This window comes from Camelus dromedarius, chromosome 35 (assembly GCF_036321535.1).
Source record: "Camelus dromedarius isolate mCamDro1 chromosome 35, mCamDro1.pat, whole genome shotgun sequence".
In the NCBI taxonomy this organism is placed as follows: domain Eukaryota; kingdom Metazoa; phylum Chordata; class Mammalia; order Artiodactyla; family Camelidae; genus Camelus; species Camelus dromedarius.
Genome location: NC_087470.1, coordinates 8,865,440 through 8,878,885, shown reverse-complemented (window position 1 = coordinate 8,878,885; position 13,446 = coordinate 8,865,440). Strand labels below are relative to the sequence as shown.

At 38.7% G+C, this 13,446-nt stretch overlaps 2 pseudogenes; both read right to left on the bottom strand.

Moving 5' to 3' along the window:
* Nucleotides 1-532: 532 nt before the first annotated feature.
* LOC135320010 (olfactory receptor 9G4-like) lies at nt 533-1,567 on the bottom strand (annotated as a pseudogene).
* Nucleotides 1,568-10,307: 8,740 nt separating this feature from the next.
* Nucleotides 10,308-11,784, bottom strand: LOC105102205 (olfactory receptor 9G19-like; annotated as a pseudogene).
* Nucleotides 11,785-13,446: the final 1,662 nt, after the last annotated feature.

The window sequence follows — 13,446 nt, the reverse complement described above, 5'->3', positions numbered from 1 at the left end:
GAATGTTAATTTACTATCTCCCCTGAGATAGATCCAATTTTTTCCACCTACTTAATGAGGTATTAAGGAAATGTGAAGAAAATATTAAATTGATTCTTGAGATTTGTGGAATATACCCCAGATCCTTCTTGTTCAGTACCCACAGAGTGTCTGTGGTAATGGAAAAGAAAGGAATGTGAAGAATATTGTGATGGAAAAAGAGAGGGCAGTGGCGTGTTATTTAAAAGTCTGCTAAGATTCAAAGTCAAACTATGTGCACAAAACCCTACCAATTCCTCTTTTCTCTTTCTAAAACCTCTCACAGATAATCCAGCTGATAATTTGTATGAAAATCGAGTACTGCCAAGAAGCAAAATACAACACTGTAGAACATCAAACAGCTCGGTATTTTGGATTTAAAATAGTTTAATCACAACAAAATAATAATAAATAATTAAAAATGGTTTGATCACAATGTTTCATCTTTTAAGTATAACCTATTGTATTTACTTGAAATGTTGCAACATTTACAAACATGTTTATAAGCCAGTAATGTAGAAAGTGCAATGAGAGCATGCTGCCAAAAGATAACCTTCATCTCTGGCAACTTCTGGTCTGTGTTGCTTTCCAGAAGGCCTCCTTGACATCTTTGTTTCTCAGGCTACAGATGAGAGGGTTGAGCAGTGGGTTGACCACAGTGTAGAACAGGGCAGCCACTTTGCCTTTCCCCAGGGAGTAGGTGGAACTTGGCCTTGAATACATGAAGAGCAAGGATCCATAGACGAGCATGACCAAGATGAGGTGTGACACACAGGTGGAGAAGGCTTTGCGCCTTCCTGAGGCTGTGTGGATCCTCAGAATAGCCAGGAGGATGTTGAAATAGGAAATCAGGATGGCAAGAATGTTGGAGAGGACAGTGAAGCCCACCACTCCCAGGATGACCTTTTCATAGACCTGGGTGTCTGTACAAGACATTTTCACCAATGGTGGTGCATCACAGAAGTGGTCGATGATATTTTTGCCACAGAACCTCAGTCAAAATGTGTTGGTGGCATGGGTGATGGCATTCAAGAAGCCTCGTGTGTAGGAGCCAGCAATGAGTCTGGTACAGAGAGAGCTGGACATAGTGCTTGAGTAGAGTAATGGGTTACAGATGGCCGAGTGGCGGTCGTAGGCCACAGCCACTAGGAGATGGCACTCACTGTAAGTCGCAACACAGGAAAAGAACAGCTGGGCTCCACACCCAGCCAGGGAAATGTGCTTATCTTCTGAGACACAGATGGCCAGGATTTGGGAGTATGCACAAAAGTGTACCAGAAATCCAAAAAAGACAGATTGCCAATGAAAAAATACATAAGTGTGTGCAGGCGGGAGTCGACGTGGATCAAGATAACTAGGGTCATGTTCCCTGACAAGGTGGTCAGGTAGAGCACCAGGAATATTCCAAATAGAATCAGCTGCCACTAGGGGTCTGAAGAGAGACCAGTAAGATGAACTCAGTCAGGACAGTGTGATTTCCTATTTCCATGTCCACAGAGGGGAAAGTCTGATAACGGTCATGAGGAAAAAAAAAAAATTAGTGATTTTTGTTTTGAAAGAATTAAAAGTATATGGATCAAGTCAACAGTTCATGAACTCCTTACTGTCTAGATAAAATGGTAAAAAATTCAGTCTGTGACTTGGAAATACCACTGGAATGGGAGTTGGGATCTGATTTTGAAATTAGGGCTTTTACTTACTAATTGTTTCATGCAGGGCAAGTCCCTTAGTCTCATCCAGCAGGTGAGAAAAATGATGAGCTATGACAGGTGGTCTGATGGAGTTAAGGAGACATAAAGGAAAGCATCCAGCCAAATGCCAGGCCCACGGTGAGAACCCAGCATGTGAGTGTCCCGTGTGTGTCAGTGAGTGTTTATGTGTCAGGCACATGCTGGTCGCTTTACAAATGCCAGTTCATTGTGCTACTCCTGCCACTGTTAATACAAACAGACTAGTACAAACATGACTCACTGTGCTCAGAGTATCCTCAGTTCTATACTTAACCACTTAATTCTTTCCACAATGTATATGGTAAGTATTATTATAATCCTCACACAATTTAAGAAACATTTCCAAGGTCCCAGAACTAGTCAACAGCAGCTGATATTTGAACCTCAAATTTTCTTTATGAAAAGTATGTGCTTTCAGCTTTTAAGCCACTTGCCTCTCTTATTAGTAAATATAGTTTCTCTTGTTCCCCAATTAAGGCAATCCTATAATCCTCTGACAACCTGAATTTCTTCACCTATGAAAATAGATTTTTTTTAAAAGTGTTTTTATTCCATGTTTTTCTCTAGTTAACGTGAGATTTATATACATATATATATACACACACACACATACATATATGTATATATGGTTTAAACATTTTTTGATACAGTAGGTGGTGAATAGTAGGAAGAACCAAATTTTTGGTGTTAAAGATATATTGAGAAACCATGAATCCTTCAAAGTTTGTATCTTGAACTTGCATGGCTCTCAGAGAGAAGCTAAGAGAAGGTATCTAATGTCAAACACTATAGAATTAGTGCTAATGCCCCAGTGACCAGCTTACTTCCCCCCAGGCAGAGATGCAGTGAGAGCAAACTAAAATTAAGAAGATTGTGCTTTACTTAAATGTTAAAACACTTATCTTTGAGCTAAGCCAGAAACAGTGTTATGACTAGAATGCAAATCCAAGTTTCCTACTTCAAGTTCTATTGTTTTCACTTGTTACTTTGTGAGATATCTCTCAGAGATTGGGTATCCTAACCTTTCAAATGTAGCTAATAGGTTCAGAGAGGATGTGACTTGACTGATGACACTGTGGTTAAAGAGGACCATTCCGTTTCTTTACAGTATCTAATGGATCACGTCTCATGAACACACAAAGCACAGATGCTCTAGTCATACATCCAAGGTTCTAGAAAGTGGCTTTAACTTAAACCTCTACAAATCTCTTCCTCACCACTTGTTTTCACCTACTAGAACTTCCACCAAACTACATCACTCACATGATTGATTCCCACACATCCCAGGAGCTCCCCAGTTACAGTACTATGTTGTTATTTATTTGTACAACTTCCTTCTGAATATGCTCAAGCTTGAGTAGAATTATCTTGGCAGGAATTTTTGGTTATTAAATTGGTAGCAGATAAAATGGTGGGTCATGGACATCACCTCAATGGTTACTGTAAACTATTTCTGCTATGTTATCACTTGTCTAAGGAATTTTTTAAAAATCTGGAACTTCTGAAGCTCATTTTTAATACAATATAATTTGGGGTGGGAACCTAAAATATCTGGACAGAGCCAATTACTACTGTAGTAGTAGTAGTAGTAGACTACTGACTTAGACAAATAACTGAAAAAAAATTAATGTTCTGGGTTTATGTGCATATATATCTAAGCTTAAAGTCTTCTCAGAAGAAAAGATGTATAAATTTGATCTGAAAAATGAACACAATACAGCCCATTGTTGGGGGGAATGAGAAGGGAGAGCACATCCATGAGAAGGAAAAACATGTATCAGATCCCTTACATGAGAGAGTCTGGAGAGTTGAAGATGCTGACAGGGGCTAAATAAAGATGGCAAGGAAAGAGGAACCACGATGAGCCATAGAGTTATCAGCTCACAAAATTCACTGGAATCCAGATTAGGGATTTTGGCCTTAAAACCAGCACAAAGAGTAGTCATCACCATTATGAGAAAGGGACACAAGCTGGTTAACATTTTCAAGGTTTACTCTTGCCTCAGATCATAGAATGGATTAAAAGAGAGGAAAATTGGTGGGAATATAGTTTGGTGCAGCCATTATGGAAAACAGCATGGAGATTTCTCCAAAAACTATAAATAGATTTACCATATGATCCAGCAATCCCACTTCTGTGTGTATATCCAGAGTGAACTCTAATTAGAAAAGACACATGCACCCCAAAGTTCACAGCAGCACTAGTCACAATAACCAAGATATGGAAGCAGCCTAAGTGTCCATCAGCAGATGACTGGGTAAAGAATTTGTGGTATATTTACATAGTGGAATACTACTCAGCCATAAAAAATGAAATCATGCCATTTGCAGCAACATGGATGGACCTGGAGATCATCATTCTAAGTGAAGTAAGCCAGAAAGAGAAAGAAAAATACCATATGATATCACTTATATGTGGAACCTTAAAAAAAAAAGACACAAATGAATTTATTTACTAAACAGAAACAGACTCACAGACATAATAAACAAACTTATGGTTACTAGGGGGATGGGGTGGGGAGGGATAAATTGGGAATTTGGGATTTGTAGATACTAACTACTATATATGACTACTATATATAAAATAGATAAACAACAAGTTCCTACTGTATAGCACTGGGCACTATATTCAGTATCTTGTTGTAACTTATAATGAAAAAGAATATGAAAATGAATATATGTATGTATATGTATGATTGAAACATTATGCTATACACCAGAGATTGACACAACATTGTAAATTGACTATACTTCCACTAAATTTTTTAAAATTAAAAAAATAGCTAAATTAAGAAAAAAATAAAAGAGAAGAAAAATCCCCTCTTACATACAAAACTTCTCTGAAATCCTTCATCTCCATGACCTGTTGAGGCCAGTTTCTGATAAAGGTAGGACAGATGTACTCAAACTCATTAAATTACTAGGGATTATGTAAACTGGGAGCTTATCCTGATAAACAAGACTCAAAGATTCTCAATCTCAATTTCTCTTCTAACCAGGAATGTGTATTTACACAGTAATTTAATGTTATACTAGAAAAATATTAAAGACAAGATCCCTTCAAAGGATTGGTTGGTAATGAAAGCATCCCCTGTGTATTTTGGTAAGAAAACTACAAGAAACTACAAAATCTTGAAAAGAGTGGATAAATAAAATTGATATGCCTTAGAACATTCTATTAAAAGCCTGAATCGTAGTCACCATTCTGACTTCTGTGTGAAACATAACTGTATCACAAATTAATCATATTATATTTGGTACCAAACCTCTAATATGGAAAAGAAGAAGTGATAAATTAACCACAAACCAATGATCTACATGATACATACTTCTTAAGTGACTGCAATTCTTCACTGATTTCATGATATAAGGGGTAGATCTGTTATGCTACCTTTCAATCTGGGATGGCCTTGTGACTTGCTTTGGCCAACAGTTGACAACATAGGCAGCACCATGAAGATGCCAGGCCTCAATCTCAAGAGACACTGAAAGCTTCTCTTCTCACTTTTGGAATTCTGCTACCACGATGTAAGTAAGCCTCGGTTCACTTGCTGAATAATGACACTTATGGCTGCATCCTTTTTGGGACCCCAGCAGACAGCAAGCTGGACCTGTGACATGAGAGTAGGGCCATTCCATTCTTTGTAATCCAGCCTTCACCGACCTTATGGCTAAACACAGACATAGCAGCAAGCCCAGCTGAGAGCAGACGGGGCTGCACTAGGCAGCCTTGCAGGGCTGACGGGGCTGGGATAAGCAGCCTCCCATGACTGCATAATTGAAAAGGCACCTGAGTTCAAATCCTGATTCTGTTCCTTGGTAGCTCTGTCACCTTGGGAAAGTCCTTAACAGCCCCCAACCCACATTTCTTCACCTTTAAAAAAGGTAAGAGAACTATCAGAGCTATGGATGTAACATGCTTGGGCTTGTGTGTCACCAGAAAGTATACCTAACTTATAGTAGCTATTTTTATTCTGAGAAAAATGAATTACATCTGATTTACTTTTAAAATCTGAGCTCAAGAAAAAACAAAACAAAACAAAAGGCCAAGTTTCCACCAAGAGACAGTTTAAGCCAAAATAGCAGTGTCCTTCATAATCTTTCTGCAATCCTGAAAGGTTTTTTGTTTTTGGTTTTTTTGTTTTTGTTTTTGTTTTTTTTTTTTTTTGCTCACCTACTCACATGCATTTCACAAGGAATTGACAGGCTTGGAAGTGCAAATTCGATCTGCCTTGGACTGAGGAGTCCTGTGATAGGGACAGAGCTAATCACCTGTGTGTTTTCTTTCCTTTTTTTTTTTTTATTGAAGTGTAGTTGCTTTACAGTATTGGTTAGTTTCAGGTGTACAGCATAGAGATTCAGTTACTTTTTCTGATTAGATTCCATTGTAGGTTGTTACAAGATAATTTCCTGTGCTATACAGTAAACCCTTATTGCTTATCTATTAGAAGTATGGATTAACAGCTACAAACCTGTATGCTTTTAAGAGTGCCACCTGTCTTCCCTGGAACACAGTCTTACCCACATGCCAAAGTGATTGATCCCTTTCCAGCATCCACCTTCTATGACTTCAATTTGTTAAAGCCTCTTAGAGAATCTATCATAAATATAAGAATAGATAACCTCACCTACAACAATACAGTGTGTGGAAGAGATTAATGACCCTCATACATGCATGCATCTTTGGAGACATCAGACATCTTGGTTGAAGTTAGAGAGGAAGTGTATCTTATTTTAACACCACGATTTGCATTGTCATCCTTGTTTCCATAAAAATCAATCATGTGAGCTGTGTACATACCTTAACCTCTTTACCAGGAAAATCATTAATTGCTCTGAAACTTTTCTACTGCTGGATCTCTTTGAAAACCTCACAAAAGCAATACATCTTCCCCCCAACATCCAAAACTGCACATAGGCTTAAGCACACAAAATTTTAGATGGTTCAACAAATCCCCAAAATTCTATCCATAATTTCTGTGGTTATGATTTGCAATTAAAATTTCTACCACTATAAGACACCCAAGTTAAATTCTATAACTATAAGAGATAAGTAATAAATACTTCTAACTTGACACATTTACATCTGAACTGTTAATCTTCAGTCCCCCAAACTGATCTATCTGCTCATTTCTCATATTAAGTAAGAAATTTTACTCTTCTTGTTTCTCAAGCCACTAACTGGGAATCAATCAACTCTCTTTTTCTCCCACCTTCTCTTCAACCTTCCAAAAAACCCTGGTGCCCTTACCTTCAGAACATATCCTGAATCTTAGCACTTTTCATCATCTCCACTGATACAACTGTGGTCCAAACTACTACCATTTTTGCCAAGAACATTGCAAAATCCTTCTAGCTGGTTTGTACGCTCATTCCTCTGTAGTCTATTTTCAATATAATAGTCCATGCAGTCCTTTACAAACACACAAACAAAAAGTAAGTCATGTCACTTCTGCTCTTAAAACAACCCTACAAATCTATCAATTTATTCTAAGTTAAAGTTAAATTCCATACAGTGGCCTCAAGTTCCTCTATGAGCAAACCCTCTATTACCTACAATTCCTTATCTCCTAAGACTCCCCCATCCTTCAGTCTCTTCAAGCCTTGCTGACTTTCTGTTTATCAAAAACAGCAGCCCTGCCCCAGCATCAAAGATATTTGAACTGTCTTTTCCCCTGAGACACTCTTCCCCAGATATTTGCCAGTTTCACACTCTCAGCTCTCGCAAGTCCCAACCAAATGTCATTTTCTGACATTTCTGCCCACTCTCATCACCCTATTTTAAATTCCATATCCTCTTCCCACCAACCATCTGCATCTTTATTATTCTGCTCAGACCCTGCTCTGTTTTCCCCAAGACCTACAGTAATCTTCTAACTCTTGTTTATTAAGTTGTATATTATTTTTCCCCACTAGAATGCATTAACCACGGACCAAAAAGATTGCTTTGCTGACTGCTGAACACCAAAGTATAAAACTGTTCCTAACATCCAATTGGCATTTAATTAATATTTCTAAAGTTAGTTAATGGTTAATTACTTTTATCACTTGAGGCTCGTTTTCCCCGAAGTATCATCTACTTCTATCCTAGCTCCAACTGTTCAGGACAAACCTTCCTTCAAGTGGTCACCCTGGGTCAGTGTATGACATTGCCAACACACTAATAAGAAGGGAGAGTAAATAACAGAGAGGACTCATAACCACTAAGATGGGAAGATGGGCTAAAATAATTCTTGAATTTGAAATGAATTGGAATTAAAAAGTGAATAAAATAAATGACAAAGAAGATGTCAGAGCCAGTCATGCTAAAGCATGCCATATAGAATGACGTCTCAAGTCATGTGTCCCCTTCAGAAATGCTGTTCCTTGCTCCCTCCACTGGAGCACTTAAAATTCTAGGGGAGAGTGTGTCCCTCTAGTACCAGAAAATCAGCACCAAGAAGTGAATATGACACACTAGCAGCTTGGACAGCTCAGAGGACCAGAACCACTAGTCAAAAAGCACGTCACCATTTTTGTCCTCTTGTTTTCTCCACTGTGTAAGGAAGTACATGATGTCCTAGGGTTAACTACCGGACTGAGTTTGAATTCTAGGTGAGGGTTATATATATCATTAATGGAATTCTTATTAGAAGACTGTGTGTGTGTGTGTGTGTGTGTGTGTGTGTGTGTGTGTGTGTTTGGTATAAGAACAACCCTTTGAGAGCCAGGCCAGATTCTGTCTGAGGTCACAACTCAGATCACAGAGAAGCCAAACCACTTAGCTGCCCCTGAGCCCAGCTGCTTACCTTGGTCAGGAAGGACACTCCAGGAAGTGACACCCTATGCCCCCTCTTCTGATGTCTTGGCCTGCTCTGTTGGACCCAATATATGTATTTCCTCAGCAGCCCTTGGGGACCCCTCCCACAGAATAGCCCAGAAACAGACACCTCAGTCTCCAAAGACACAATTAAAGTTCATTTGGAGTATGGGGATAATATAGTAATTAGGATATAATGAAATGAGGAGTATTTCATTAAAAGTGGACTCACAACATGGACCTAAGTCACAGTGTAATCATATATGTAGTCACATGTATCTGACAATAGAAACTCCAAATTGTGCTAATTAGACTTTTCTAGGGATTATCTGGGGAGCCGTACGGTTTTCCCTGCCATATGTGCCTCTGTCTGTCCAGGCCATGCTGCCCTGTCTCACTTTTCAGGAAACCCCTATCAACCTTTGGTGCAACAGCCTCCGTTGTAACCCTCCAAAATCCTCATGTCAAAGCCCTACCCTCCAGTGGCCTGGGAGGTGACTGCATCTGGGGACAGAGCCTTTACAAAGGTAACTGGCTTAAAATGAGGTGGTTAGGATAAGCCCTAGTCCCATCTGAGTGGTGTCTTTACAAAAACAAAGATCAGAAACTTGGACACACAGAGAAATACCAGGGATTCTTGTGCACAGAAAAAAGACCCTGTGAGGATCAAACCAGTAGGTGGCTGTGTGAGTGCAGCGGGGAGAGGCGTCAAAACAGATTGGCCCTGATGGCCCCTCATCCTGGCCTTTTAGCCTCCAGAACTGTGAGGAGTAGAGTTCCTCTGTTTATGACACCAGCCTGCGGCGTTTTGTTATGGCAGCCTTAGCAAAATGATGTACAGCTTATCAGCATCAGGGCCTGTTTATGTTGGTAAACTCCACATTTTATATGTATAAAGACTACTGGAATTAGGAAATGTGATCCATCAAAATAAAGCATCCTTTAATTTTTCATTAAGTCATACATAAACTGAACAAAGAAATCCAAACATTCATGTGACCTTGTATCAATGATTGGTTTAGCTCATAGAGAGTTTCACTCTGAATTCTCTCTTTGATGTAAAGCTTTTTGAAGTCTGTCTCTCTGCTCATCTGTCTCTATCTATATGTCCATTTCTGCCTGTTTCATACAGCAGTTCTTTTGCCCTTGGTTCTTTTAATTCTTGGTGAAAATATTCTTTTATTGGAATCCTTCAGTGACTCTAAATAAAGATGTTTGTTCTTTCCTATGTACATTGTCAAGGAAATCTTTGTATCATAGCAAGCAAAAATATGAAGATAAGAAAAGAAAAAATAAGTGTATTTTGCAGGGCATTTTAGAGTAGGTAGTTTACTTATGACCTCATAAGTACCTCTCCCTCCTAATGAATAACTACATGCCTCTGGAGCCAGAAGCCCTGGGTTTGCTTCTTGTCTTCTCACCCATGAGTTGCTTGACTAGAAGCAAGCCATTTCATCCACCTAAACATGACAGTGAGTCCATAACTAGAATCAGTATTCCATATAAGAGATTGAAATATTATACTCACAAGCAGCTTACAAACTGTCAAGTAATATTAAAAACTGGAAAAAAAAAACCTTTCAACTTTCCCAGAATCCCAGTAGTACTACAGACTGTTCCCAGCTAGCATGCATAGCAGTTTTCCAGCAGTTGCTTATTTTATTTATTTCTGAGACCACAGGCTCTTATCAATGACATAAAGAATATCCTAAAAAAAATAATAATAATAATAATAATAATAACAATAGTACAGCCTTAGTTTACCAAAGCCTTTGTTTGAGAAACTCAGCTCTATCTATCATTTCCCTCAGGGCATCTTTAATGTCTTTATTTCCTAAGCTACAGATTGAGGGATTCAACATGGGAATCACCACCGTGTAGAACACTGACACTGCTTGATCCCTTTCCAGGGCATAGCTAGTACTTGGCTGGGAGTAAATGAAGAGAATGGAACCATAGTACAAGGTGACAGCTGTCAGGTTGAGAGCCACAGATGGAGAAGGCCTTGAGGCAGCCTTGGGTGGGGTGGATCTTCAGGATGGCAGCAATGATGAAGAGACAGCAGGCCAGGATGAGCACAGAGGGAGTGATGACATTGGAGGCAAGTATAAAATAGAGCACCGCCTGGTAACTCTCCTCCACATCACAAGCCAACTTGACAAGTGGAGGCAAATCACAGAAAAAATATCATCAATGAGGTTGTCCCCACAGAAGCTCAGGGTAAATGTTTCACTGGTTATGATGGCTGAGTTCAGAAAGCCACCAAAGTATGAAGCTGCAATGAGACTGGCACATAACTGTGGGGACATCTCCTGGGAATAAAGCAAGGGGTTGGAGATGGCCACATAGTGGTCATAAGCCATGGCGGCCAACAGATAACACTCACTGTAGGTGAGACCAGCTGAGAAGAAGAACTGAGCTGCACAGCCAGCAAAGGAGATGCTTTTGTCATCAGAAATGCAGGTTACCAGGATTTTGGGGGCATAGACAGAAGCATAACAGAGATCCAGGAATGAAAGGTTTCCAATGAAGAAATACATGGGCATATGGAGCTGAGAATCAGCACAGATCAGATAAATCAGGGTGATATTCCCTAAGAGACTGAAGATGTAAATGATGAGGAAGATGCCAAAGAGAACTCTCTGTAACCAGGGATCTGTCGTGAACCCTAAAAGCATGAACTCCTTCACTGTGGTGGTTTCTCTCATCCATTGATTTTGGGTCTCTTTGGTTCCTTCCTGTGAAAAGATTAGTTAACATGTCATGATTTAAGATACAGCTATGTCAGTTCCCCATCATCTGCCATTGTAGATCACTGAAGAACTCAACTGCTGCAAACACATTTTTCATTATAGGACATGTTTATACTGAGCTGGGTGTCATTTTTGTCAGATAACTGAGGATTATTCTATGCTGTCTTGAAAGATATAGTCATTATGCACAGAACATTGTATGTGTCAAGCATGTATTTTTAATCTAATTGTCCTCCTTTTGAGAGATGGTGACTTGTTCATCTTCTCTTCTGTTTGCACTTAGGGTGATTGGGGACCATGTGGAAGATATCAAAAAGGGACTTTGTTTCCTCTTCACATCCTTGAATCTTTTGTCTTTACTAGAGAATTACATGGAGAAGCATACTTTTATTATTCTAAACATATTCTGGAATATCCTTGGAAGTACATTTACTATAATTTTCTTGAAGACAACACTTATATTTTATTCAATATTTTCTCCACAAAGTCAAGAAGACAGCTATACATAAAGTCAAAAAAAATGTGTAACTTGATAATAGATTTTCTTAGATTATAGGAATTTGAGACCATAGCCACCAGTATGACACTCAAATGTATGCTGAAAGGAAGCAAAAATATTAATCCATGGATAATTGTGTTCAAAATGTTGTTGAATTGCCAATAGAATCAGAGGTTTAAAATAAAATAAAATAAAATGGCCAAACTGAATGATTTAGGGGAATATGGTAGGCTGTATATGATCCATAAAGATATTTAAGTTCTTTTTTTAAATTGAAGTACAATTGATTTAAAATGTTATATTAATTTAAGATGTACAACATAGTGATTCAGTATTTTTAAAGTTTATACTCTATTAAAAGTTATGACAAGACATTTGCTATAATTCTCTGCTGTATAATATATCCTTGTTGATAATCTATTTTATATATAGTAGTTTTTGTCTCAATCTCATAACCCTAATTTACCCCTCCTCTTTCCTTTTCCCTGTTGGTAACCACCAGCTTGTTTCCTGTACCTGTGAGTCTATCTCTGTTTTGCATTATATTTACTTGCATTATTTTTTTAAATTCCACATATAAGTGATCTCATACAGTATTTGTATCTCTCTGTCCGACTTAGTTCACTAAGCATAATATTCTCTAGGTCCATCTACATTGCTGCAAATGGCAGAATTTCATTCTTTTTTATGGTTGAGTAGTAGTCCATTGTGTGTGTGTGTGTGTGTGTACGTGCACACACGTGCATGCAAGCATGTGTATACATCTTTTATCGATTCATCTGTTGATGGGCACTTAGGGTGTTTCCACATCATGACTAAACAATGCTGCTATGAACACTGGGGTGCACGTATTTTTCAAGTCCATATTTTCCTAATTCCTGGAATCTAGGGCTGTTACTTAATGGAGAGAGTTATTAAGTTAAAAAATAAGAGTTTTGAGATAAGAATATTATCAGGGTGAGCCCTGAATACAGCTGTAAATGTCCCTGTAAGCAGGAGGGAAGAGGGAGTTCTGACTTCAGACGCCAGAGAAGGAAGCAGTGTGACCACAGACATGGAGACTCGGTGACACAACCACGAGGAATGCCAGCCCCCACAGAAAGCTTGAGAGGGAAGAGGAGGGTTCTCCTGTAGAGCCTCTGGGTAGAGTGGGATCCTGCCAACACCTTGGTTTTAGCCCCTGATACTGAGTTCTGACTTCCAGAACTGTGAGGGAATAAATTTTTGTTGCTTTAAGCCACCAAGTTTATGGCAGTTTGTTAATACAGGATATATGGAATTCAACCTCTAACCGTCTTCCTTCCTTCAAAATTAGAAGCAGGAGACTGGACTGTTGCCTGCAATGGAGGAAGTACCATCTCTGCTTGTCTATGTCACAACCCACAGGGACCGTCCGGCCACCCAGCACAATCAAAAAAGGAGTAAATTACAATTGTCAGGGTTTTGAATATAATATTTCTGCTATTAGATCCAAGGCTTTCAAAATCTCTTATGATTGGGGAGAAAGAAAATATTCTTTTTACGTGATAGACTTAAAAGTAAGCTAGAAAAATAAAGGATTGTTCTCTTGGAACTTATCTGTTTGATGGATGGAATCTATAACTTTTAGCTTTAAAATAAATGTCAATGCTACATTTATTATCAAAG